General features: G+C 41.4%; 1 long non-coding RNA gene across 2 annotated transcripts; it reads right to left on the minus strand.

The window, feature by feature from the left end:
• Positions 1 to 497: 497 nt before the first annotated feature.
• Positions 498 to 3,799, minus strand: LOC131108703 (uncharacterized). Of its 2 annotated transcripts, none has more exons than XR_009120516.1 (4): positions 3,702 to 3,797; positions 3,314 to 3,386; positions 2,698 to 2,777; positions 498 to 867 (listed from the first exon to the last, which is right to left on the minus strand). It is a non-coding gene; the product is annotated as an uncharacterized LOC131108703 (long non-coding RNA). The 2 variants fall into 2 exon arrangements; XR_009120515.1 differs by having other exon boundaries at positions 503 to 867; positions 3,689 to 3,799.
• Positions 3,800 to 10,929: the final 7,130 nt, after the last annotated feature.

The raw sequence follows: 10,929 nt of genomic DNA on the forward strand, positions 1-10,929 counted from the left end.
ACCTAATGACAAGCAGTATAAAAATTTTGCCTATTATATTATTGCCCATTTGTTTATTTTTCTGCCCGAGCAACTGTTGCCATCTTAATTTTATTTTGCAGCGCAGCGTTCTACATCAGGTTCAAAAATAGAATTGCTAGCCCTTTGATGTTTGCGTTCAGTATTAACAATTACGGCCCTAATGTTTACTTCCAGCTACCATAACTAGCTTACTGACGTCACTCGAGACAGGTAAAATTGTTTCAAGTTGCATATTTATATCCATGCAATGCATCTTAGCATTGCTTGAATGTGACCTTGAAGGTGTAGCTACCCCCCCACCACGTTGCTAAAGAGTATTTTTATTTTTTTAATATAAATATCAGAGTGGCGTCCCTCCTTGTAGCATAACATGCTTGAAGCACATCTCATTTCCGCCAGCGAAACTCTCCAAAGCCTGATTGTATCCCACGCTTGATTCCCAGCCTGGCCCCTACATCATCATTTGCGGCTAATGCCCATGTAAAGCTGCATCCTTCTCAAAGGAAAGCTCCAGCGCTGGCGTCCATATATGATCTGCTTTGTGCCAATTTCTGTTTAGTGCTCTCTTTAACCTCTGTCTTATCTGCCACTCGCAGGCATGAAGGACGCCGGATGAAACGAAATGTTTATTGAGTTGTAAATATTGTAAATGGAATCATGATGTGGCGCCACGTCCTTGCGAGGTGTTTCCAATTACGGGAGGGTAATAAGACGCCTTTGTTGGGTCAAATTGAGCGCGTCTCGCCGGGTGATTGCTCGACGGCTAAGGCACGAGATGGCGTACTCTGGAGATGTGGCTCGAGGGGCGGTGATGTTTCAGGCTGCATATTTGTCTGCTCCAACGTCCTGTGGAAGTGGTACACTTGTTGCAGTCCTAACAGGTGGTTGGGTCGCCATTAGAAGTGCTTTATATTAATTAACCTAATCAGCAATCAATAATCATAGGTAATTAAGGCATTTGTCTCTTCTATAGCATCATATGCAAATTAGACGACAAAGCGACAGCCAATAGCTACTTTACTGAAATGTTGGAAGCCATTAGCTGCCCATACTAGCCTACATTTGGTGTAAATATTGCTTTTTAAGTCAAAAGTCAGCAACAATTAGGACTAAGCCCAAGGTTTATTTCCCAGAAGACAATTTAGCGTCCCCAAAGCATTAATAACGCCACCATTATTCACGCTACTAAAGTTGGTAATGGCCAAAAATGTTAGTGAGGCTCCGGGGAGAGGCATAAACAGTACAGTGTGAGAAAGTTTACGTTAAGAGTTTGGGGAATATTTTCAACCTTTCGGTGGCGTCCCTGCTAATGAGCCAACTGGAGCTGAAAGCCTGGTAGGAGGCAACGTCATCGTTGCCCCCTTTAAAAAGGAGAAAACGTCAAATTTGAAGTAATGACAACCCATTTTTAACTCAACGTTATACATATGCTACATAATGTTGCTATAGGCTACACTATACAATAGCTGTCAGTTGGACTTTCTCATGCAAATTAGACTACTGCATCTAAAAAAAAAAAAAGAATCATGAAGAAATTTCACTCATTTTAGAATTTGAAAGCCATATATTATAGGGATTTATTACAGTTAAGCATTCAAACTTGACATTTTGATTATGCTTAGATAATAAACCCAAAATGCAGTGTGAAAATTAGATGGCATAAGAATCAATGGAAAAATGATATTTTAAACAATGAAATGTTCATTTCCGTGCACTCAATACTTTGTTGGGCCTCCCTTTTGCATAAATTACATCAATGAGTCGAGGCATGGAAGCCATCAGCGTGTGGCAATGCTCAGGTTGCTTTGATAGCAGCCTTCAGGTCATCTACATTGTTGGGTCTGGTGTCATCTTGACAATACTCAGGTTCTCTATGGGTTCAGATCAGGTGGCGTTTGCTGGCCAATCAGCACAGGAAATTACCATGGTCATTGAACCAGCTTTTGGTACCTTTGGCCGTGTGAGAAGATGCAAAGTACTGCTGGGAAATGAAATCTGCATCTCCATAAAGCTTGTCAGAAGGAAGCGTGAAGTGTTCCAAGATTTCCTGGTAGATGACCGTTGACTATGCACTTCAGAAAACATGGTGGACCAACAGCAGCAGATCACATGGCTCCCCAAATCAGACAATTGAAACGTCACACTGGACTTAGTGAGACTTTGGTGATGATTTGGGGAGCCATGTGATCTGCTGCTGTTGGTCCACCATGTTTTCTGAAGTGCATAGTCAACGGTCATCTACCAGGAAATCTTGGAACACTTCACGCTTCCTTCTAACAAGCTTTATGAAGATGCAGATTTCATTTCCCAGCAGGACTTTGCATCTTCCCACACGGTCAAAGGGACCAAAAGCTGGTTCAATGACCATGGTGTTCCTGTGCTTGATTGGCCAGCAAACTCACCTGATCTGAACCCACAGAAAAACTTTGTCAAGATAACACCAGACCCAACAATGTAGATGACCTGCAGGCTGCTATCAAAGCAACCTGGGCTTCCATTACACCTGAGCAGTACCTGTATACTAAACATGACAAGACCCTAAACACCAACCTACCAGACAGGGCGCCTGCAGTGTGCAGCAATCAGGAGCTTCCTTCCACATGCATGACCTCCATGGCAGATCTGAAAAGATTCTTCACCCCCCCCCCCCCCCCCCCCACACACACTGAAACTCACCTGCTTGCATGTAGACTGTAGATAGTGGTGAAGATCAATACAAGGCCGAACCAAGTGTTTGACTCCATGGTGTTTAGAAGCTGTAAGACAGACAAATCTTCAGTGAAATGACAAACGACCAGTAAATGTGAATGGTTCTAACCTACTATAAAAAGACCTATTGATTTTCAATGATTGACTGGAGATGCCCAAGGGACCCGAGCTCAAAGGTCAAATGGGTACAGGTCTTGGGCACCGAGAACCTCATTGATTTTGAGTGCTATAGATGACTGGTCAAAAGGTTGAACTTAATGGTGTCCCTTTATTGTGATGAAAGCAGATTCACCGGTCTAAGACTCAGAGCGGTTGGCATTTCCAGATTCAGTTAGTTAGCTTAGTTAGCTTAACTTGTAGCTTGCTATGCTAATGGCCACCATTTTGTCCCTCCAGTGATCCCACAGCATGCACAATGACTTAAAGTGACTCCACATCCATTACCAAGTTAAATATGTGAATTAAACACTCATTTGATGGTATTTTTTCCTTCAAAACTAGTATTATAACTGCCACTCTTCTTGCTCCAGTGGATTTTTAGACAGGCGCTTGAGTAAAATGCCATCAAAGTAATTGTACTCACATTAACAATGACTGGACGTGACCCCGCCGCAGGATGAAGTCAACCCGGTGAAGAGAAGTGTGACGACCAAAGCCTGAAAGAAAGTCAAAATTGGAGATTTAAAACAAAAAAAGCTTGAGGACTCCAGGGAGCTACAAAGGATTTTTTTCCTTCCCCACTGCCAAGTGAGCACCTGGGCCAATTAGACCTTGAATTAAAAGTGGAACCCTGTGACCCTCAAGACACTTGATAATCACTGGCAAAATCATTAAGTGGTCAGATAACAAGCTCTGATTCTGGGCCTTATTACAGCTGGCTCTGGTCCCGGTGGCGCTGCGAACGCCTGCCCGGACTACTTAAATACTTACCGAGGACCGCAAACCCCAGACTGCTTACCTTCTTTCCTTACCTGCAGGTTCAAGTACATTTTGATAATAAATGCTGCGGTGCGGCGGCAGACCTCCAACAAAGAGCACGATGGCTGACAATGCTTCGACGAAGGACGACGTGCACACCTGAATTAAATAGGAGTGTAATTGCAATCAGCAGCAGGTGCGAGAGCGTGGCGAACGCAAAGCAGGAAGTACCGACAAAATAAGAGCACCAAAACCGGAAGAGTCACACAACAGGTCCTCTCACAGAGCATGACACCTTGTACACTGCCTGACTAAAAATATATATATATAGCTATCATGGAATTAAGACGGTAACTCAGGAGCATGTCTCCATTTATTGTATACAACATAAACAAGCTCAAAATTGACATTAATATTAAAACGAATAGTTATATTTACAGTTATGTTTCGCGTTTTTTGGGTCAGGCATCTGTTTGGACATCTATTGCTATATGCTTTGCTTTGACCGACGTGCTACAAACTATTAAAAAAAGGCCATTTGTTGTCAATCGATGAATGTTATTTTAAATAATAAAAAGTAATACAGTTGTAGCTCGTTTTCATTAGTAGGTCATTTGAAGACGATTGGGTAGAACCTACCGTAGCACAAGTGGTTGGGTGGCTAAATGCTTACGCTAGCAAGCCTGGTGCGTTTATGGGAATGGGAGATAAGAGTGCTTAGGCGTATTATATAATCAGTTTCAGTGCTAATGACAGCTAGTAAAATGCATTGCAAGCCAAACAGTACAGTAGTTTTAAATCCTAACATTGCAAGAAATAAGACAGGAAATGTACCTTTACTTAACAGTGTTGCATTATGTTGCACTTAGATGACAATTGACTATGTGAAATGGGAAGCCCGGTGCATTTATGGGGCATGGGACATAAAATAGCTGTACTACTAATGAGTGTAAGAATCTCAAGCTACAAAATATGGATCTAAATTGTAAAATGTCAAGTGTTTTTTTAGCTTTACATATAAGAGTATGTCTTCATTTGGCACTTCCTGCCATACGTGAGCAGACAAGACCCTTGTGGTTGCAGAGAAAGCAAAGCCATTAGCTTGCATTAGCTTGCATGTTCTCTCCCAACGACACGTCCCCTCGCCCGTCCTCGAGGCTGCCGCTTCATCACAAGCGTCCTCGCCTGTAAGCGCCTGAATTACTCCTCTGTGCCTCCGCCCAATCACAAAGCCACATTTCACGCCGCATTGTGACAAAACTATTGCTCATCGCTCCTCTCAATATTTATCATAGTACAATTTACCCCACCCATCTCACGCCGCTCTCCCCGGGCGAGATTTATGACACGCTGGAGCGCGGCCTCATCGCCGCGACAACACGTTCATCACGGGGGACTTTTCCTCGCTATCATCCCTGAGAGTTGACGGAAGAGGAGGAGGAGGATGCTGATGGAGGAGAGTCAAAACAAGATGGCGGCCACCTCTTATCTAGATCATTTGTAATGCTTCCCCTGCTTGTCGTCGCCTCACGGGAGTCGCGGCCTGACACATGATCAATATGGCGAGCAAGGGGGCGGAGTTGCATTTCCTAGTTAAACGCTGCTGCAAAGCGGGGGTGGAGATGAGGGACCCGATTATGGACGTGGAGATGATTTCCGCCAGTAGGGGGCGTGTGCTCGCCATTGGGGTCTGATGTCGTTTGCTACATTGGTTCTGCTGCAACATTGGTTCTGCTGAAGCTTTTCCTTGTCGTCAATAAAAGCCCCCCCCGCCCATCTATTAGGACACCGGTGGCCCTTTTTCCTGCCTGCTGAAGCTTGCAGAAACATCCACAATGGCCCCCGACGGCAACACCGCTGACAATCAGGTCCCGTTGCCCCCCTTTCACCTCGCCACATTGTTGTCACAACAATCACGGCGGTAACGAACGCCCTCTCAGGTGCTGCGGGACGCCATTATCTCCTCGCTGCCTTATCATCTCCCAGCAGGGATTTATGCCTCCTTAGGGTGGAGGAATGATTGCCGGGCCCACTCGGCGTGATGGCTGGCGACGGTGACGTTGTCTAGCATCTAATGTTAGCATTCATCACTTTATGCAAGGCTGATTGTAAGCATCCCGCCTTGACAAATACTTCCCACAAGCTAAGCAGGCGTCTTTAGCAATCAGGCTGACTGTCGGCTGATGAGGGATGTCGTCGTTAGCCGTTGCCGCTTGCGCTGACGCTGCATTCCTGTGCCGGCTGCGCCTTTTGTGTGTGATCCCCCGCCCAATTGGTGAGGATGCGGCCTTTACTTCATTCCCGGTAAAAAAAAAAAAAATTAAAAGCACTTCAGGAAAGGCGTGCTGCACCGTGGCTGGAAACGACGCTTCCTGTCACACGCCCCGAATGAACCTTTGCTTGTGATTGATGTGCAAGGAGACGCTAAATTCTGATGTCGTCCACACAAATTAGCCAAGCTTGTCACGCTCGCCCCCACGGAGGATGATTGACGAGTGGCAGTGCTGGCAGGTCAGCACTAAAACAAACATGTACAAATAGAATTATGCTCCCTTTTCCACTCATAGCATAGCTTAGCTTGTATATTAGCACCCCAGGCATATGGAATATCATTACTTTGTTCATTCATAAATGTTTAAAATATGTACAGTAGGACGTGTATCATTACTGCAAAAAAAGTCGTAAAAATCACTGAAATAATGTCAAATTTTATTATTATAGTTTCTACTTCAAATTGTATACATTTATCAATTATTTACTGAATTAATACTAGTTTAGGTAAGTATAATTACTGCAAAAAAGTCATAAAAATCACTGAAATAATGTCAAATGTGCATGTTTAGATTTCCTCATGTTTTAAATTACTTAGTAAATGAATAATTGTTTAAAATATGTATAGAATATAGATTTACTGGTTAAAAAAATCATTGAAATAATGTCAAATTTTATTATTATAGTTTGTAATTAAAATTGTATATATTTTGTATATATTTATCAATTATTTACTGAATTAATACTAGTTTAGGTAAGTAAAAAAATCACTAAAAATCACTGAAATAATTGGATGACTATATTTCTTCATGTTTTAAATTAAAAATAAAATAAATTAATAATTGTGTATCACATGTATAAAATATAGATTTGCAGGTTTTAAAAAATCTCTGAAATAATGTAAAATTTTATTATTATAGTTCCTAATGCAAATTGTATATATTTATCATTTATTTACTGAATTAATACTTGTTTAGGTAAGTATAATAACTGCAAAAAAAGTCATAAAAATCACTGAAATAATGTCAAATGTGCATGATTGGATGACTATATTTCCTAATGTTTTAAATTACTTAGTACATTAATAATTTTTTAACATATGTATAAAATATACATTTACTGGTTTAAAAAAATCTTTGAAATAATGTAAAATTTTATGATTATAGTTCCTAATGCAAATTGTATACATTTATCATTTATTTACTGAATTAATACTTGTTTAGGTAAGTATAATTACTGCAAAAAAGGTCCTAAAAATCACTGAAATAATGTCAAATGTGCATGATTGGATTACCATATTTCCTGACTCAAATGGAATATATTTATCAATTATTTAGTAAATTAATAATTGTTTGAAATGTATAATTACTGTCAAAAATAATAGTAATCCATACAAAAAATGCATGGATGGAATATTGTATTGCCAATTCTGATTATTTCAACCATTGTTGATGGTGAACAACAACGTGATATGGCTTCCCTCGCACGCCAACTGGCATCTGGTCACTCTTCCACCCTTTCCACATGAAGCGTCCTCTTCTTCAGCCAGCAGAGGGGTTGAAAGCGAGAGAGGAGGCCAATCATGGCGTCCATAGACACCAACACGCCAACGCCTGCCGTAACCTTTCACTCGCTGCCTTTGATGCATCGCTCCTTTGGCGAGGCAAAAGGCCACCCTCTCACCTTTCACAGTGACATCACCGTGACACTGATGGAGCATCATCCCGCGGTTAAAGATACAGAGCGACGACGCTCGCCTCGTACACGCCTCGCCGTCCAGGATTAGCATCGACATATCGACGACTTCATTTCTGCTGTAATTTAGACGTCATCTCCAGTTCATCGTCAGCGGCGGCCATCTCAATAAACACCTGAAGATGGACCGAGTGGAAATTTGGAGATGAATTGATATTCCAGCGTGTGAAGGTGGCCAAATGAAACGCACACAGCCCGCGCTGTCGGCTGATTGATTCCGGCTCGGGTGGCCATTTTTCTCTCGGCGTGCGGCGGACTGCATTGTGAGGAAATGTGAAAACGGTCGCTTACTGCGTGATGTCGTCATGATTGATTGTGAGCGTGATGCTGAGAAAGTCAAAGAAATGAATCCATACGCTTTTTAACATCTAATTCTTTCACTCCTGGCACTTTTCCATGGAGTGGTAGGAAAGGACCGTCACTCTGAAATGGGGGGGGGCGACTCCCACGCCAGATGTAACACTTTCTAAAACGTTCAAGACTGACGTAAGGCGTTGTTGTGGGGTCTTTTGTGACCTCTCGGATGAGTGGCCACACTTGGAAGGTTCGCCAGTGTTTCGTGTTTTGGCCATTTATGGATAATGGCTCTCACTGTGGTTGGCTGGGGTCCCAAAGCTTCAATTCATCTCAAAAAGTCTACTTTTTTATTAAATAAACTTGAAGTTCTACCAAAAATATAATAATTATCCATCAAAATCAGTTCTTTATTAAGTACTTTCATGTCATTTTTGTAAAATATTCATTTTTTTATGTTTTCCCATTGGATTCTTGTGACAATATAATTTTTAAAAACTATATCTAAGTTGTTGAAAAGATATTCAGCAGCAAAAGTTAAAAAAAAAGGGAATTGCACTTTTATGAGTAGGACCTTAGGGTTAAAAAAAATATCAATTTTTGTAATAAATGTGACTCCCCTCCAAAAATAATAATGAACCAAAATCAATGTTGTTATCAATAATGAAGCTAATTAAGGCTGTAATAATATCAGCCCGCTTTGCACTTCATTTGTGCATATTTTAGCTTTTCAAAAGAATTCAACGCTTGTGATGATCGGATTTCGAGTTGTGGGGTGGCCGGAGAGTGAGGACGGCCACCCCTTAGCTCGGGTCTGCGTGTCCTCCAATGGGACCTTCTCCTGCTGACTGCCTTGAACTCTCATCCGGTGATGGATGCGTTACAGATATTACACTCACGTCACTTCTCTTTGTGCCACCGGCTCACTAAATAATTGAAAAGCTCCAGCAACAGATGCAATATATCATATTCGGGGGGCTGTGCATGGGGGGTGCGTGGGGCGGCGTGGGGCTGCACGATTCTCTTATTTCAGCAGAGAGGAGATTATCAAATCAAAACCAAAGTTAAACTGATTTTTCATTTGTTCTCATTCGACCACAATATAGCATCTCTTTTTATTATTATCAATGGAATAATAACATGATACTACATCCATATATTCTATTATCATTTCATGTCATTTCAGACTAAAACTCAATAATAATAACTAATTATAGTATCATCAGTCATATAAAATTGCTGCCTCAAGTTGGAGAAATTTGATTTTTTTTAATGAAAAAATGTTCAATCCAAAATGTAATATAATAGAAATAATTGTAATATAAATTGAAAATTATATATAGTATCAATAATATTTTTATTATTATTACTAATAATCTAATATTAAATTGTAACATAATAATATATGATAATATAATAAAAGTTAATACTTGGAATTAATAATAAAAATGGTAAAAAAAATTAACTAATCATAAATGTAAAAAAATCATAAAATAAATATTAAAATTACTGCCTGATGAGGGCTAAATTGGTTTTTTTTTTTTAAATTAAATAAATGGAATGAAAATTCCACACATTGAAAATGAAATATCCATTAGATGGTCATGATGATGAATAATAAATATGGTAATAATGATAGTTAATACGATGGTTAGTTGGCAGAGGGCCAGGCTGCGTTTTAAGATGTGTAGCAAAGCCTGTTTTGGTATTCCTGAATAAAGTATTAGAATAGGAAATGTGTGTTTCTTCTGGGCATCATCTTCTTCTACACGCATTACTTCATTTATTAGTCTATTATATTTGATATTATTCATGCTAGCACTTCCACGCCAAACTCCTCCAAGCATGCTTTTCGGGTGCCTCGCTTTGTGTGGCGTCGCACAACATGGCATCAACCGGCGGGCAGGAAGACAAACAAACAAAACAATCAAGGCTAATGAAAGGAGAGCGAAGCGACTGACAGGTGGGTGCACGACCCTCTGGCCCACGGCCGGGCCTCTTAACCATGTCCGCCGCCGCCGCCGTTGTTGTCATCGTCGTCGTTCAGGCGCCTCAGGCGTGTGTTGCGGCTTCATTTATAACAGAGGACAGCCTTTTAGTAATCAGATAGACGCTCGATAGGCGCTGAACTGCTGACTCCCCCGAGGAGGTCTTCTGAAGGGCGATTTACCACCTCAGTGCTGATGTGATAGCTTTACCCCCCCCCCCCACTCGCATCTGTGTATGTATGTGTATGTGTGTGTGTGTGTGTGACAGCCGCAGCATCCCCTTAAGCTTCTCCGAGGGAATAAAAAAAAGACTATTTAGGGTAGAACGCTTGCACAGTCCAACACCTGATTCTACCTTTCCAAAGATGGCTTCCAATCACACAATCATTGTGCTCTTAGCATCACCTCTGCTCTGTAACCGCCACGTTGTCGTAATGTCACGTTGCGGCTGCTATAATCGCTCCCGGGGTGTTCATTAGGGCGTCATCGCACTCGCATTTGAGTGCAAATATACCTGCGAGTTCAAATGGGCTTCAATTAAAGCCGGAACAAAATGGACGCCGCTATTGTTGGGCGCAATCTGACGCTTTTTTACTCCTGAACCGTTGAGCACCAAAGGGTGCAAATGGGTCAAAATGTGCTGCTATTATTTCTAAGTCAAAATTAAATTCTGTGAACATTAAAAGAAACAGCAAATGACCCCGACTTTCTTGATTTAGGAAGTAAATATGTTTTTGAAATGCTGCATAAAAACAAAACCCGGCAACATGCGACCGAGCGGCCATTCTGGTGTCTGCAGCACAAACAAGTTGCAGATGAATAAAATATTTAAGCTATGTGCTGTTTGCCGTGAAAAGCTCCCAAGTGGAGTTGCTGGAGGGAAGAAAGAAGGTGAGGCAACACTCGTATCCTCAACAATCCAGGAAGTCATGCTAGGGCTTTTATTCCCTAGCAAAAAACACTTAATCTGGTT

This window comes from Doryrhamphus excisus, chromosome 21, assembly GCF_030265055.1.
Source record: "Doryrhamphus excisus isolate RoL2022-K1 chromosome 21, RoL_Dexc_1.0, whole genome shotgun sequence".
Lineage (NCBI taxonomy): Eukaryota > Metazoa > Chordata > Actinopteri > Syngnathiformes > Syngnathidae > Doryrhamphus > Doryrhamphus excisus.